The 17,413-nt window shown below is 51.1% G+C and overlaps 1 protein-coding gene across 15 annotated transcripts in view; it reads right to left on the reverse strand.

Annotated features, from left to right (window-relative positions):
- IQSEC1 (IQ motif and Sec7 domain ArfGEF 1) overlaps positions 1-17,413 on the reverse strand; it is a 383,968-nt gene that overhangs the window by 70,745 nt on the left and 295,810 nt on the right. The window lies entirely within an intron of this gene.

A 17,413-nucleotide genomic window follows, 5' to 3' on the forward strand; every position in this document is an offset into this window, starting at 1 on the left:
GGGACTCATGCGCCCCAGAGAAGGGAATGGTCCCTATCCTGAGGTTTGTGCCACCCTTTTGGCAGCTTTTTGGGGAGGATCTAATAGAAAGTTGCTTCTTTCTTCTTAAGCCCACCTCCCCCTTCCTTTTCTCAACCCAGAGACACCCTTCGAGCACCTATGGCAAGCTTAAAGTAATAGAAATTAGCACTTTATTGCTCTATCGTGATAGCTGGCCTTCAAGGCAACATCGTGAAGTAGGTAGAGTTACCCCTGGCCCCATTTTGCCAATGAGTAAACTGAGGCTCAGCTTAACTGGGCCAACTCAGAGAGGGTTTCCCTTACCCTTTCCTCCTCTCCCAGGCTCTTCCTGCTATGAGCGCTTATGGCTTGCAGTCCTCCATTTGTATGTTTACTTGTTTACTATCTGTTGTTGGGCCTCATGAAGGCAGGTACAGTGCCCAGCGCCCACACTTGTGGAATCTAGATGTGGTTGGAAGACAGCAAGCAGATATGGAACAATCAAAACCCCACCTATCCTGGGCCACCCACGTACAAGTCCATCTCCTGGAGGGCTGGACAGCTGGCAGATCTTCAGGAGTCAGGAAGCTGCCAGAAGCCATCAATGCAGGGGCATTGTCTTGTGCCCTTCTGCATCTCTGATTTGGAGAAGGACAATGAAGGAAGGAGGCTGAGTTGACCCAGCTTGCAGCAGGGGAGGGCAGCCCCTAAAGCCAGTTTAGAGCACCTGGATTCGCAGGCAAGAGGCTGAGCAGGAGCCAAGTGACCCTTCACTGCCCATCTCCACATTCCTCTCCTCAGCTTCCCATGTTTTCTTTGCTCTATTAAAAATAAATAAGCCGGGCGCGGTGGCTCAAGCCTGTAATCCCAGCACTTTGGGAGGTCGAGGCGGGTGGATCACGAGGTCGAGAGATCAAGACCATCCTGGTTAACATGGTGAAACCCCGTCTCTACTAAAAATACAAAAAAAACTAGCTGGGCGTGGTGGCGCGTGCCTGTAATCCCAGCTACTCAGGAGGCTGAGGCAGGAGAATTGCCTGAACCCACGAGGCGGAGGTTGCGGTGAGCCGAGATCGTGCCATTGCACTCCAGCCTGGGTAACAAGAGCGAAACTCCGTCTCAAAAAAAAATAAAAATAAAAAAATAAATAAAGACACAGAATGGGGGGAAACATGTGCAAACCATGTATCTAGTAAGGGTCTAGTGTCCACAGTGTATAAAGAACTCTTATAATTCAACAATAACAAGGCAAATAACCCAATTTAAAAACAGGCAAGGTATCTAAGTAAATATTTCTCCGAAGACAATCTACAAGTGGCCAATAAGCACAGAAAAAGATGCTCTCAACTTCACTAATCTTTAGGGAACTAAATCAAGACCACAATACCACCTTGCACTCACAAGGAAGACTATAATCAAAAAGATGGACAAAAGCTACACATAGAGGGTTCTGGAAGGAGAAGAACACTGGGCTGCACTGCTCAAAGACGACAGCCACATCTGGCATCTGTCTTGGTTGGGGTGAGGATAGAGAGCTGGGAGAGGATAGGGTAGAAATGACCCAGTTGAGGGCAGAGGCAGCAGAAAACTCCCACCCCAGTCTGAAGTGCTTTCTAAAAATAGGCTGCAATAAATGGAGCCAAAAGAATTCCCCCAGCCCAGCTGCTGGAGTGCTCTGGACATGGGCTTTGACAGCCTCACCATCCGGATTGTCCAAGAATTCCAGGCACTTCTCCAGGCCCAGGGCCCTGCCGCCCAGCAGGATGGTCTTGGCGACGTCGTCTCAGCTGGATTTAGAAGGGGGTTGAATTTCCCTGTTAGCATTTGGAATACCAGATGATGATGGACTCTCTGGAAACCAAATACATCTTAACTCTGGTTTTATCTTCCTGCAAAGTGTGCCTCTTGCTCCTGCTCCACTAACTGCCTTGCAGACTAATAATTTAGGGAATTGTGAGCAGAAGCAAGAAAAGTTTCAGCCTAGAGAGGCAGAGAAGGCCAATTTTTCTGCGGAAATGACCAGACTGGTCAGAATCCTTGCATGTACCATTTGGGCAAACTGCTGAGCCTTCTGAGTCTCAGTTTCTGCAACTGTAAAGAGTGGCTCAGCAGCCACCTCTACCCCAGTTAATTCACCTTGCTGTTTAATTTAATATAGCAAGCATTAATTAGTACTTACTCGGAGGCCTCAGTGGGGAAACACTGCTGTGACAAGTATTCCCCAGTATGGTGTCATGACAGTGGAGGAAAGAGCCTGTCATTCTGCCCCCGGAGAGGCTCTAATGATGAGGGGACATGTTGGGTTGGACTTTGAGGGATAAGCAGTACCCCATGTTTGGGGGTCACAGGATGCAAAAATGTCATGGAAACGTTTAGTTCAACTGTGTCATCCCAGGTTTTAGTCCCGAGCTGCTTGCCTTGGCCCATTACACATGCTACAACCCGACTTGATCCCTATCCCCTCGGTTTCTGATGGCCTCCTGGCTGTCCATAGGCTCCCAGCTTTCCTTCAGCCAGATGTGTAGCACTCTCCTAAAGCCCAGCCTTTGCAGCCCCTCTCTCCAAGCCGTCAAGATGAAGTCCAGCCTCTCTGCACAGCCAGCCTCATGGCCTGTGTGGCCTGGTTCATCGCTCCAGCCCTTACCTCCCCTGCTGCCGGCTCTATGCCTACCAGACCTCCACAATACTAAGTGTAGTTGCCCACACTCCCCACTGTGCCTGACTCACAGTTAGGACCTTGGTTTTCAGCTTCTGATGTCACTGCTCCCAGAAAGACATCCATGACCAGCCCCCAGTCCAAGTCCAAAGCTCCTCTTCCATGTCATCGGGTTACTCCGCACCTGCTTGCTTATACCAGTGAGCTGTATTCCAACTGCCAGGGTTGGTTTCATGTCCTTCCCTGCAGCAGTCCCCATGGCAACAATGGAGCCTGGTGCACAGAAGGTCTTCAGCCAAATATGCCAAAGGTTGGTAAACTACGGTCTGAGAGTCAAGTCCAGCCTGTTGCCTGTTTTTTTTTTGTTTTTTTGTTTTTTTTGGAGACGGAGTTTCACTCTTGTTACCCAGGCTGGAGTGCAATGGCGCGATCTCGGCTCACCGCAACCTCCGCCTCCCGGGTTCAGGCAATTCTCCTGCCTCAGCCTCCTGAGTAGCTGGGATTACAGGCACGTGCCACCACGCCCAGCTAATTCTTTGTATTTTTAGTAGAGACGGGGTTTCACCATGTTGACCAGGATGGTCTCGATCTCTCGACCTTGTGATCCACCCGCCTCAGCCTCCCAAAGTGCTGGGATTACAGGCTTGAGCCACCGCGCCCGGCTTTTTTTTTTTTTTTTTTTTTTAAGGTTTACTGGAACAGAACAACGCTCATCCACTTGTGTATTGTCAATGGTTTCTTCTGTGCCATGATGATGAAGTTAAGCAGTGAAAACAGAGACGTACAACCCGCAAAACCTACAATATTAATGCGTCCATGCGGCCCTTCTCTGAAATAAACGAAGCCCTCCTAAGAGAGTCCCACATCGGCTCCAGCTACCCTGGCAAACCCCCTGACTGTTCAGCCAGACACCCCTGTGCGAGAGTAGAATTCAAACATCATGGGGGAAGACAGTGACTGAAAGGATAGGGCTGGACCAGATGATTCTGAGATGAGATGGCCACAAGATGGGACAATGCACTGTTGGGAATGAATCCTACAGCGCCCTCTGCCTGTGTGCACGTAGACGTGTGCCCAAGGATATTAATTATTTGAAATAGCAGAACTCCGGGGAGGAAACGTGTAATGCCTCTCAATGCGGACTGGTGAAGTAAATTGTATTATACCCATCAATGGAGTGCCATGTTAAAAAAGATGGCAGCAGCAACCTACATACTTATAGGAAAAGATCTGAGACACACATTGTGATAGAAAGTCCAAAAAAAGGAAAAGCGTATTTATAACAGAATCTATAGAACACTAGCGTGCTTATTATGTAAGATTGTATAATCATAGATTATTTCTTAAAAGAGACCCAAGAAACAGGTACCAGTGCTTGCCTCTGGGAAGGGAAACTCAGAGGTTCCAGAAATTCCTGGAGAAGGCCTCTGCTTGCTAGGCTTCAGATCTAGGTGGGCCAGGGGTGGGGAGGACAATGGAGAACTTTTCACACTATGAACAGTTAGATGAGTTTTCAAAATGTTAGGCTGGGCATGGTGGCTCGTGTCTGTAATCCCAGCACTTTGGGAGGCTGAGGCTGGTGGATCACCTGAGGTCAGGAGTTCAAAACCAGCCTGAACAACATGGTGAAACCCTGTCTCTACAAAAATATAAAAATTAGCTAGGCATAATGGTGGGTGCCTATAATCCCAGCTACTTGAGAGGCTGAGGCAGGAGAATTGCTCTGGGAGGTGGAGGTTGCATTGAGCCAAGATCACCATTGTACTCCAGCCTAGGAGATAGTGAGACTCCATTTAAAAAAAAAAACAACAAAAAACTTTTTTTTAAAGAAGTGTTAATTGCTTTTAAAAAAAGCCAGTTATGGGGCAGGGTGTGGTGGCTCATGCCTGTAATCCCAGTACTTTGGAAGGCTGAGGCAGTGGATCACCTGAGGTGCAACACCAGCTTGGTCAACATGATGAAACCCCATCTCTACTAAAAATACAAAAATTAGCCAGGCATGGTACTGGGTTCCTATAATCCCAACTACTCGGGAGGTTGAGGCAGGAGAATCACTTGAACCCGAGGGGCAGTGAGCTGAGATCATGCCACTGCACTCCAGCCTTGGCAACAGAGTGAGACTCTGTCTCCAAAAAAAAAATAAATTAAAAAAAAATGCCAGTTTTGGATTAGACTGGACCCAACACAATTTTTTTTTTTAAGCCGGTGAAGCCCGGGCAATGTGTCAAAATCCTATCTCTACAAAAAAATGGAAAAATTAGCTAGTCATGGTGGCATGTGCCTGTGGTCCCAGCTACTCAGGAGGCCGAGTTGTCGAGAGGATCACCTGAGCATAGGAAGGTCAAGGCTGTGTTAAGTCATAACTGTGCCACTGCACTCCTGCCTGGGTGACAGAGATCCTGTCACACATACACACAAACACATATACACAAAGCGCCAGTGAAATGAAGAAATCAAGGGACTGAAGGTCCTCTGATGTCTTCTAGGAGGCTCTGAAGCCTACCAGAGCTAGTCCACAAAGACCCCAAATGCTTAATGGCACTTAAGCCACCTCTTGAGCCAGGTTCCTCATCTTTCGAGCAGGTTGTGTCTACCGACAACCAAAACAAATCAGTGAGTTGTGCTGCAGCACATTTTGAGCTTCCACTCAGTGTCTGTTAACTGCTAGCATGTTACCATTCATCTTACGAAATGAGCATTCCCCTATTACAGCCAGAATGCTGGGTCTGCAAAGGAGCTCTGTGGCCGCCACTCAGCCCCAAATCCTCATTTTACAGACAGGGAAACTGAGATTCAGAGAGGTGGAGGGATGTGTCCCAGGTCATGTGGCCAGGAACTAAACACTGACACTGACCCAAGGCTTCATGCCACACTGGCCACCTACTGTACCATACTGTTGAGAACTTGAACACCACAGCACCCAGCCTGGGCAGGTGAGTTTTAAGACCACCATTCTCACCCAAATATGGAATGTTCCTGTGGCTGTTAGATGCAGTAAAAAGCCAGAGACAGCTGCATGAAACATAGCACTGACGCCTCAGCAAGCCAGTCCATCCCCCAGAACAGAAATGTTTCCAGATAAATAAAGCTGTTCTTATCAACTGCCAAATTATCTTTAAAAATTCCAACCATTTTCCAAAGAAACCACTTGTGAATTTGGGATGTGCCATATCTTACGAAACAAAGTAAACAGAATGAACTAGGGATTGCCGGAGGTGGCGCTGGGTTGTCCACCCTGACCTTGGCGTCTGACCCGGGTTTCCTACGTGACACTGAACTGCTCAGGCACCACCTGTATTGTAATCCAGCTCCTACCTGTCTTTCCAGCCGCATTCCCAGCTATGATCCCTACAATGCAGCCACTCCCAGAATGCGCCCTGCACTTCCCGGTCCCAGTGCCTTTGCTTATCCTGTTCCCACTTCCTGAGTTGTCCATTTCAACCTCCAAAGCCCAGCTCCTATGGCGTCACTCCTGAGCTCTGCCCCCCTGTGTCCACTCTCTGTGCCCCAGATGGAGGAGGCAGGCCTGTGGGCAGCAGACATCCCGGCTCCGCCATGTGACCTCACACAGTTACACTAACTTCCCAGACCCTGAGCATTTTCAGCCTCCAAGCGGGGATGGTGCCACCTTTCTTGCAGGCTCAGTGTGAGGCTTGGCAAAGACATCCGTGACTGCCTAGCCAGGGCCAGGCGCACAGCAACCCTTCAGAGCCTGCAAGTTCCTCTCCTTGCTTCACTGTGGCCCTGGCGCCTTGCACGGGGGCTAAGATTTGAGAGGAGCCAAGAAGTGAGTAGGGATTAAGTGTCCTTCCCAGCAGGAGGCTGCGTCCCATAGTGGGGACGCTCATGGCTTATGGAGGCTCCACATACTGGAGCATGATCTTGAATCTCAGGCAAGTGGTTTGGTCTTTCTGAGCCTCCTTTCCCCACTCTCTGCCTCTTCTCACTTCTTCCTGCAGCCTCCTCTCACAGGGCACACAATCTGGGCCAGGCACTTGGCAGAAGTGCCCACATTTCATCCTCAACAACCTTTCATTTTATAGACACATGGAGACTCAGAGAGGTTGAGTAACTTATGTAAGGCCACACAGCTAGTGCCTGTGTGCATGAAGTTTCACCAGTCCCTCTTCCCCTATATCCAAGGTGCTTATTGGATGCAGGTTCTGTGCTAAATGCAGGACACGTTGTCTCATTTAAGCTTCACAATGGCCCTCTATGCTAGGGACTATTCTATCTTCCCAAAGAGTAAAAGCAATCAAGGCTCAAAAAGGCTAAGGAATTTGTTTAAGGGCAAACAGCTAGTGAGGGATGAGAACCCTGGGCTCTCTGAGTCGCAGGTTCATTCTTACAACACTATTCCATTTGAACTTCAAGGCCCAGGAAGAAGACCTATGCGAGGAGAAAGTCTCTGCCTTGGCTGATGTATGAGTAACCAAAGCAATCTTGGCATCTGACCCCCAAGGGCTGCAGAGGCAGACTCCTGGCTCAGCTCCCTTCTTGGCTTGGGCATCACTGCTCTGAGCCTCAGTTTCCTCTTCTGTGAAATGGAACTGAGTAATAATCCATGTCTCTGAGGGTGCTGCAAAGAATTCAGAGAGCCATCCTGTGCTGGGCCTCAGCGGTGCTCTGCCTACACCCAGCCTTCTCCTTAAACCCCATTCCCAGACACCCACTCCCTTTCCTGTCCTCTCCGCATGGGGTCTGCCCCTGGCCCTCTGGAAGGGAGTGCCGCTAGGGAAAAGCAGGAGTCGGGCAGCAGTGACAGCTCCAGGAGGGACTCTGCCAGCCCTGCTGAGCATACCCCACAAGTCCAGGCAGAGTCACAGCAAGGGAGCGGTCCTTGCCTTCCCCCCCCACCCCCCCACCCCCGCCCCGCTCTTCCCTGGCTGCCTGCACTTCACCATTCCTCACTCAAGGAAGCATATCCTCAGGTGGAGCCAACACTCGCAGGACCCCTTGCAGAGCCCCCTGGGAGCCTGGGAGCCAGGGCGGAATTGGGTTCTGCAACTTCCAAGCCCCGCCCTCAGGCCTAGAGTCTGAGAGAGACAGACCTCATACACGAAGAGCTCTAAGACAATACACATATGTTCTGTCACTTCTTCCTCGGGCCCTTCCCGAACGCTCATCCACATTCTCTGTCTCATCGATTCCCTTTAAAGCCCATCTCACAGTCCATCTTTACCTGATTTAGTCACTTGCGTACTCACTGTCAGCTCCACCAGAATGGTAGCTCTGCGACTTCGTTCATTTGCCACTGGATCCCCTATCTCCATATGGTGGTTGGTCTATAGCAGGTGCTCGGTAAATGTCTGCTAGACAGGTGAATTGTGTTGATCAGATTCACTCTCTCAGGGACCACCCACAGGGCTAAGGCAGGTCTCCTTCCCCCTCCCCCTGCTGTTCCTTGTCTCAGTCTCAGCAATGCCCACCCCTCTTCATACCATAGAGAGATTCTGGAAGGGCTGGAAAATGAGTTTTCAAAATCACTGATTCTCATCTCTAGTGTGCTAGGGGAGCCCAGTATTTAAAGGAACCCATCAGCTAAAGATGTTATTTTAAAAGGAGACATCAGGCTGGGCGCGGCAGCTCATGCCTATAATCCCAGCACTTTGGGAGGCTGAGGCAGGTAGATTGCTTGAGCCCAGGAGTTAAGAGACCAGCCTGGGTACATGGTGAGACCTCGTCTCAACTAAAAATATACAAAATTAGCCGGGCATGGTGGCGCATGCCTGTGATCCCAGCTACTAGGGAGGTTGAGGTGGGAGGATCACCTGAGCCCAGCAGTTCAAGGCTGCATTAAGCCACGATTGCACCACTGCACTCCAGCCTGGGCAACAGTGTGAGATCCCGTCTCAAGGTTGGGGTTAGAGCCATTGCTTTGGCAAAATGAATGGCCAGTCTTGATATTCTTGGTTTCTTTCCTGGTAGCTTTGCCAAAACTGGGGCTCATCTGCATATGAAAATGGGTGGAGAAACTGAGGGAATCTAGAAAAATACAGATAGAAAGCTGCAAGGGCTTGCTCTCCTTCAGAACATCCCACCTGGACGTCACTAGCTAAGACGCTGTGGCAGGGCTGGGGCTGCATTCCTGGTAGCTGTTGGGGAAGCAGCCTGCTGCCTTTTATGCAGTGAGTTCATACCAAAGGCTCCCTTTCACGTAGTGAGTTCACACCAAAGAATAGCTACCAAGGGAGTGCAGGGCCTCTGCTATAATGAATAGATACGTTCATTTATAAGTGCTGGGGTCACCTGTTCTGTAAATGGATGCCATTAAGTGCTCCTAAATCAACAGCGTCTCCTGAGTTAAACATCCCCCGTTGCAGTCGTCTTTATGTTATTGATTTAAACAACCCCTTCTTTTGTCCCAGTGGAAGGAAGACCTGACCTAACTCCACTGATTCAGAATTAATGGAGGCAGGACGTGTGTGATGTGTGATTCACAGTCTGAAGAAATCTGTCATTGAGAATGTGTGCATTCTTGAATGTGCTTGACAGCTTCCCTGCATACCTCCCCACCCGGCAGGTGTTAGGCACTAAGCATCTCACAGGCGGCAGATGTGGGCCCTGACCTCAGGAAACTCAGCTGGGTAAGGGAAGTGGCGGTAACTCACAATTGGCATCAGCCTGCACCAGTTCCTGACAGCAATTCTACAAGGTGGGGATTGTTTTGTGGTTTATCACAGAGGCCTTGAAGCCTAGAGAAGGTAAATAATTTGCCCTAAGACACACAGCCCATATGTGATGAAGCCAGGATTAGAGCCCAAGTAGCTGACACTCAGCCTGTGTTCCTCATACTCCAACAGTGGTCCTCAAAGTGGGGGGGGGGGTCCCAGGAACAGCAGCCTCAGCTGGGAATCATTTGAAATGCAAATTCTCACCCTCCAATGATTGAAATACCTGCTGTAGTTTCAGAAGCTTTGCACTGCAGCAAGCCACTAAAGCCACTAAATGCAATAATAGGAGCAACCTGGTAGAGAGGCAGGAATGACTGCTAGCTAGTGGAGTCGTCATTCAGGGAAGGCTTCCTGGAGGAGGTGATGCCTGTCTTGGGATTTGTGGCATGAATGGGAAATCACTGGGTGGCCCAGCAGGAGAAGGGCATTTCCGGTACAGGAAATGGCAAGGGCAAAGGCTTGGTGAACTTGGGAAAATATTCCTGTAGTTCTGCATCTACATGGGGCATGAAGTGTGGGGACAGGTGCGCTATAAGGCATGAGGCGAGCGACCCAGTAGGAGCTTCATCCTGTGAAGGTGTAAGGAGGAGTGTGAGTAACCTGGGTTTAGTTTTCCCAACAACCACATAGCACCTGTATACCAATTACTTAACACTCTTCATTCTAGCAAAGAAACTGTGTATCTGTTCCGTAAGAGAAAAGCCAGCCTCACTGAGCATAAATTGAATCTTCCCATGAAAATTAATCGACAAAAACAAAACGCTCTTATAAACTCCTGCTCTGATGCTGTTATCAGCCCCATCCCTGAGGCCTGCTGGGTCTTGTTTAGAACAGAGATTAGCAAGTACAGAGAATCCACATGACAGGAAGCCACCAATAAAAACAGAAGTATGCTTTTTATATTCGAATAGGGACTAAGTCACAGCACTACACTATGTAAGCTGAAGAGTGCTGGATTTGAGTTACAAACGGGATGGACATGTGCACACACACTCCAAGATGTCCCTGGACAGTGGTTGTCTCTGGAGACGGGGAACGGAACGTGGAAGGGCATGACTCATGGCTCACTGTGTACCCTTCTGTATGTTTAACTGTTGAACAATGGGACCGTATTACTCCCTATATAATCAATATATTGCATTCAGCCTTTGTGGGTGATAATGGGACGTTAAAGAGCCCTCCTGTTCTGTCAGCACACCTGCCCTCCTATCTGATGTCATCAGAAGGGTGGAAAGAGCACTGGAAGGAGAAGAACTCTCTCCCAGGTTCCAGGGGGTGTGCTCCGTGTCACCAAGAGCTGAGCCTGTGCCTCACCTGGAATCGTCTCATGGCCTGGATCTCACACTTCCTGAAACCCTGCTTGGTGGGTAGCAAGGATCTAAGAATCCATTCCGTGCAACAAGAAACAGCATACTCAAGTGAGAAATTATTTCCCAGCTACCTGCGGCGGGGGAGGGCTGCCTGCTGCCAGGGGCATGCAGGGGGGGCCTCCACATCCTGTTCCATTCTTCCTGGGTATAGACTTGGCTGCTGCCCCACTGTGTGCCTACTGAGCTGTGCAGAGAGAAGGAAAGGCGCTTGGGCCCAGGAGCACCTTCTGCACAGGGCAGGGGTAAGGGGCTGCACCTGTGTTTTCTCCTGTAACGCCCCCACCACACCTTCAAGTGGGCCCCCTCAGTCCATAGGAAACGGAGGCACAGAGTGGTTAAACGACTGGCCTCCAGGCCACTCAGTTGGTGGTGGCAGAGCTGGGAATCCAACCTGTGTGCTCATGCACTGGTGACAAAGACTAGGAGCCCCTGAGCCAAGGTTCGTGCGAGAACCTGACCCCACGAACCAAAAGTGTTCACCCTTGAGAGCCAGACAGACCAGTCCAGGCTCCTGGAGTTGACCACAATGAGCATCCCTCATGCAGCACAATCCACAGACAATCGTTTCTCTAGCAATTTCCATAAATGACTGTAACTTATGTGTTAATAGCCAAGATATCAAGGTTTGGAACCCCCTGGAGTGTTAGGAACACAACTTGTAATTACAAACACACAATTTGTTCAACATGCCAGCTACATCTTTAGTAATGACTAGCCTGGTTAAGGGTAATTCCCATTCAATGCCCTGCGGTGCACAGGAAGGAAGGTCAGGAGGGAGGGGCTGGGAGGGAACCCTGGCTGTGCGCCTCCCTTCCTCAAGGCACTTCCCTCTTCCTAAGAGCCCTACTGTTCTCTCCTTTACCAGGCCTCATCGGGTCCTCAGGCATTTGGACCTGGTGAGCCTCTCAGTCCAGCCCTGCCTGCAGGAACCCAAGTAGGGCCGCAGGGACGCTCCTTCCTGGGAGGGGCACTGTGAGCAGTGTGACAGCCAAAGCTGTCCTAGCCAATCCTGCCTCCTGCTCTCAGGAGGGACCCCGTTCCAGGCCTGCTTCCCATCCGAGACAACAAGGGTTTGCCTTCTAGTAAACCCCCTCTTGCTTTAGCAGCCGGCTTGCAACTGAGGGGCCCTAGTCTCTGCCTTTGGCTTCTGTTAGTGACCACCTGTACCCCATGGACAGAGACGGTCAGCTGAACTAGCAGTAGAAGCCGCTGCCATTTCCGGAGCGCCAATTCTGTGCCGGGTGCTCCCCTGCGCTTACATAGAGTATGTGCAAGCCTCTCAACCACGGAGAGGGCACTGTTCACATCTCACCGAAGACAAGAGGTCCAGAAAGACCAAACCACTCACCCAAGATCCCAAATAGCACACCAGGTTATGAGGGAGCTGAGATTTTACAGCAACAGAGTCCCCAGCACGGGATGCAGCCTCTGGCTGAAAAGGGCATTTACTCAACACACCTTGGCTCCTCTTGTGCTTTGGCCCCCGTGCAAGATGCCAGGGCCACAGAGGAGCAAGGAAAGGAACTTCCAGGCTGTGAGGGGCTGCCGTGTGCCCAGCCTTGGCCAGAAAGTCAAGGGTGTCATTACCAACCCTCACACGGAGCCGGGAAGGAAGCTGAAGATGGGGAGGCCCTGGGAAGCGGAGTAGCTGTGTGAGGTCACACGGCAGGACCAGGATGTCTGCTGGGCCTGCTGTCCACAAGCCTGCCTCTTCCATCCCGGCCAGAGAACTGGGGGCAGTCCGGGCTCTAACTGGGGCACAGAGAGTAGACATAGCGGGCAGAGCTCAGGGGCACCACCTGCAAGGGCCTGGAACCCTGTTCTAGGAGCTGTGCCCCAGGGAGGGCTGAGCCCACGTGGCTAAGTTCTGCAGGTCACACTCGTCCCTCCCTGTGGAATTTATGGCTTCCTTGTACCATCCACCAAGGACTGTCCCTGCAGTGTGTCCAACTATGACTAAGAATCCTAAGAGCTAAAATGTCTGGGTGTTTACCATGCATTATCTCAAGTCATCCTCACCACAGCCCTGCGAGGTAGATGCTAAGATCCTCATTTAACAGATGAGGCAGTGGAGGTGCAGAGAGGTTAATTCTCTTGCCCAAGGCCCCACAGCTGGTCAGAGGCAAAGCAGAACAGGGAACCCGGGCGGTCTGGCTCCAGAGGGAAAGCTGGGTCCATGAATACCAGGGAGCTCCCTGGGCTGTGGTTCTTTCTGGCCTCATGGACAAAGCTGCTTTGGGAGAATGATGAGAACACGTCTGGAAAAACAGAGACAAGAGATGGGGACAGAGAGACCAAGTCCTGGTGGGTGGTCAAATTCCTGGCGCCCCATTATACTCCTCCCGTCTGCACTTTGCTGAGAGGAGCCAATCAATCCTCCCTTCCTCTAAGCGGTGTTCATTCGGGTAAGTTTCTGTCAACTGCAACCCAAGTGACCTGAGAGATCAATGCAGGATGGAAGCTTGCCTCATCTGATGGATCAACAAGGCCGCACAGCAGCCACTCCAAGGGCAGCGGAGGGGTGAGGCTTGGTGAGGTCGTGCTTAGAGGGAGCAGGAACCAGCCAGACCTCAGTTTGAATCCCGATTCTGCCACTTCCTGGCTGTGTTGCTTTGGCCAAATCACAGAAACTCTGAACTTCAAATTCCTTCCCTGTAGAAGAGGGCAATAATATCTACCTCACAGCACTGAGTCACTGATAAAGTTAGCTACACAAGGTGTCAGATGGCGTGTATGGTACTGCCACATCTGTGTTTAAAAACGGGGGGAATAACGTAGATTTCTATGCATTTGCTTATGTGTATGTGAAACTGTCTGGAATCGGACACAAAAAACTAACAACACGAGGGGTCTCCAGGGAGGAGAACTGGCGGCTGGGGGACTAGTGCTGTTTTTGTCACAATTCCCCCATGCCTTTTCACTCCCCAAGCAGAAACAACAGAGGGACCTTTTCACCATATACCCTTAGGCACCTTTTGAATTGTAAACCATGTAAATAAACATGTTGGAAATACACACAAAGCTAGAATTAAAAATTACCATTCAATTACTCTTTATCATAAAGAATTGTGAACTATGACTACTGAATTAGCTGTGAAATCGCTCTCATATATACATGCTAACATGAGCCTGACAAAGACACAGAAAAGCCAGCTGCAGCGGACCTGCCTCCCACTGCCTGTCCCCTCTGCAGCAGCTTGGCCAGCCTCGAGCCTGCCATAGGGTTAGGAGCCGGGTGGGACCAGCCTGTATCCTCTTCCCCATCTGTACCTTGAGCACTTGCCTCCTGGCAGCCCACGGAGGGACCACTGCTGCCTGTTCCACAGATGGGGCCACTGAGGCCCCAGGTCACAGGCTGCAACTAGAGGTCCCCAGCTCTGGGCCCTAGATGGGTTCCGTGTGCCTGAGATGGATTTGGGGCTTCTCGTGAAAGCTGGATGTGCTGCCACATGGGGCCCACATGGGTTCCTGCCTGGCCACCTGGGACTGGTACTGAGTCACCTTGGTGCCCTGTTCGCGGGTTAAGCACTGTTCTGCCACAATCCCCCCCATTCTCTCTTGCCCCCCCGTATTGGAACCCAAGTTGTCCTTTAGCATTTTACCGCTTATTTGTTAACACGCTTAAAAAAATACAGGCCAGTGGTTCTCAGCCGGGCGCGGTGGCTCATGCCTGTAATCCCAGCACTTTGGTAGTCCAAGGTGGGCAGATCACGAGGTCAACAGATCGAAATCATCCTGGCCAACATGGTGAAACCCCCATCTCTAATTAAAAAAATACAAAAATTAGCCAGGCATGGTGTTGTGCACCAGTAGTCCCAGCTACTTGGGAGGCTGAGGCAGGAGAATTGCTTGAACTGGGAGGTGGAGGTTGCAGTGAGCAGAGATCCCACCACTGCACTCCAGCCTGGCGACAGGTGTCTCAAAAAAAAAAAAAAAAAAAAAGCCAATGGTTCTCAAGCTTTTTGGTGTTAGGCTCCCTGCACACTCTCTACTGAGAATCCCCAAATTGTTTATGGATGTGATATCTATCACCATTTACCATATTAAAAAATTAAAATGAAGATATCACCAACCTTGAGACATCTTTATAGCAAAAGCCTCAGTCTATCCGCCAACATGTCAGACAGACTCTAGAAAATTCCACAGCACACTTGTACAAGAATGATGGTGAGAAGGCAAACAGCGGCTTGTCGTTGTTGTTATTTAAATGGTTTGAACTCCCTGGACCACACTTTGAGAAACATCGCCATTAAGGAAAAAGATATTCTTAGCCACAACCAATGCCAACAATCATAGCATTTGCCTGGCCCCTATGGGCGTTGAAGTCTAAGCCCTGTTCTAGAAAGAGAGAGAGGACCATGCTCGGGGTCCTATAGGCAGAACTGGCTGGGGGTCCCCTTTCTAGTCCTGGTGGCTGAGGCTGCATGTCCCTGCTCAGCACCACAGCCTGCAGCCCCTAGTACTGACAGGAAGGAGCTGCCTGCCTGTGGCAGGGCTGTCGTTGGTCACTTCAAGGGACCTGAACAAAACAGCGTCAGCCCCTGTCTGCTGTGTGCTTGCCATGTGCTAGGCACTGGAGGAAACTGAGGCTTTTTGAGAAATCACTAGTCCAAACGTTCCCAGCTTGCAAGAGATGGTGGCAAGGTGCTGGCCCAGGCACCCTTGTCCTGAGGCTGCAGATGGAGGTGCTGGCCGTGGTAACCAACCTTCAGCAAGGTGCAGCTGTCTGCCCTCTCGGAGTGCTTGTGTGTGGGATGGAAGGCGAGGAGAGCTAAGGCTCGCTGGGGGTTCCTGGGGGGCTTCCTCACTGTAACTCACTTGCACCCGCCCCTCCTATGAGACAGGGACTTTATGGCCAGCATTCCGCCAGCCCCAGCTCATAACCCAGATCTGAACCCGGGTGCTCCCCCACCTAAGCCCCATCCTCTGCAAAGGGGGGTTTCACCCAACCTTCCCCAGGTTGGGCATGGTGGCAAATTTAGATCAGATTAAAAAGACAGCTCAGGGCCCAGCTGGTGGAGTGCCTCAAAGGGAATGAAAGGTGGCATGGTGGCAACTGCAATCTGGGTGCCAATTGGCGGTGGGTGAGGAGCAGGGGGAAGCATGGCTCCCTCCTGACCTGACCAAAGTGGTCCCCACCCCACCTCTCACTGGATTGGTCCCGGTAGGTCCAGCCCACCCACCACCTGTCACCCTGCTAGGGAACTGCAGCCTGGCCTTCCCAGCCCTGAGACAGAGTGGCCAGGATGAAGTGACGTCCCAGCCTTGGGCAGGGTGCCCAGAGGAGGTGCCAAGCCAACCCCTGGAGCCCACTCAGCCACGATTCTACCTTCATGGCTCAGCTCCTTCAGGGACACCTGGGCTGACTTCACAGGCCCCACTGGGCAATTCCTCCCAGCACCTGGGTGACACTGTTCAGAGGAGCATTTCCCTTTCCCACTCCCTCTCTGGAGAGCTCCGTGACAATAAGAATAAGGGTGTCCGACATACCCCAGTCATGACCAGCCACAGCATGGTGCCTGGTACAACTAGCTGCTGGAGAAATATTAGTGGATGAAATGAATTATGCCCAGCTTATGTGTGTCCCTGTCCCCAAATCCACATGCCTTTACAAATAAAGCACCCGCCTTCCAGGGGTCAGGCCAGAGTAAAGGCCTTTCATACTGGGTTCTGGGGGAAAGTAAGATGGTAAAACAGATGGTCTGCACAGAGCTGCCCTGACTCAAGGTACAGAGAGCCAGAAAAAGCTGAAACTGAGATGTGGACCCAGGCCTTCTCTAATCCTGCAGCCCCCAAGGCCAAGCAAATGGTCCAGTTCTCTCTGAAATTCACTAGGCTGGGTCTAACTCAAGCCATTCCCATGGATCGGGGAAGGTGTTTGGAGTGTCCTTTCCCCTGGGGTTACCAGCAGAGTCCCTGGAGGGATATTCTAGACAACTGGGCACAGGAGGACCACGGGAAGATGGGGAGGAGACGCCATGCCCAGGCACCTCTCCTTTGCTAGTGAGCATACTCTAGTTTCACCATCCACGTGTAGGGCCCTCATGTAAATTTGTAAAGGGCGCCCTCTTCTGGTGGATACAGCCCCACAGGCCCGTGGCTTAGCAAGAGTGCCATTGTTCCTCTGCCAACTGCAGTGCACAACCTAACATCTGTACACTTGGGAGTGCCTGGAGTTCTGCCCCGCGGGCTGACAGTAACTCTGGGTACCCGCCACCCTCCTGAGGCCAACAGTGAATGCTGCTCCTCCTTTCAGGGGCCTGGGAGGCCTAAGGGCCATGCATGCAAGACCTGTAGCCACACAGAACCACCTGCTGCCTTCCTGGGGAAAGATAGAGCTCCACCCCTCAGTCCCCTAGGAGATTTACAGAGACAAAGGTAAGTCGCTTACAGGTCCAGAAGTCACAAGACCAAGAGAGAACATGTTAGCCAGACTTAGCACTGCCTCTAGCTGCCTCCCAGTGCACCATTAACAATTTTAAAGCGATTACATTTTTAAGTAGTTAAAGTTTTAAGGCAATCAACACCCCATCCCTACATCACAGGCTTTAGCCCAGGTGGGCTGGGTGAGGTATGGCTTGCTTGGGTCTTCAAAGGGGCATACCCTCGGCCCTCTCCCTGAGGCTACCACACACCCTAGGCTACCACACACCCTAGGCTCCCACACTGAGTCAGGAGCCCAGAGGCCAGGGCTGGCTCAAGGTCACCCAATG

Source organism: Saimiri boliviensis, chromosome 8 (assembly GCF_048565385.1).
Source record: "Saimiri boliviensis isolate mSaiBol1 chromosome 8, mSaiBol1.pri, whole genome shotgun sequence".
NCBI classification, from domain to species: Eukaryota; Metazoa; Chordata; class Mammalia; order Primates; family Cebidae; genus Saimiri; species Saimiri boliviensis.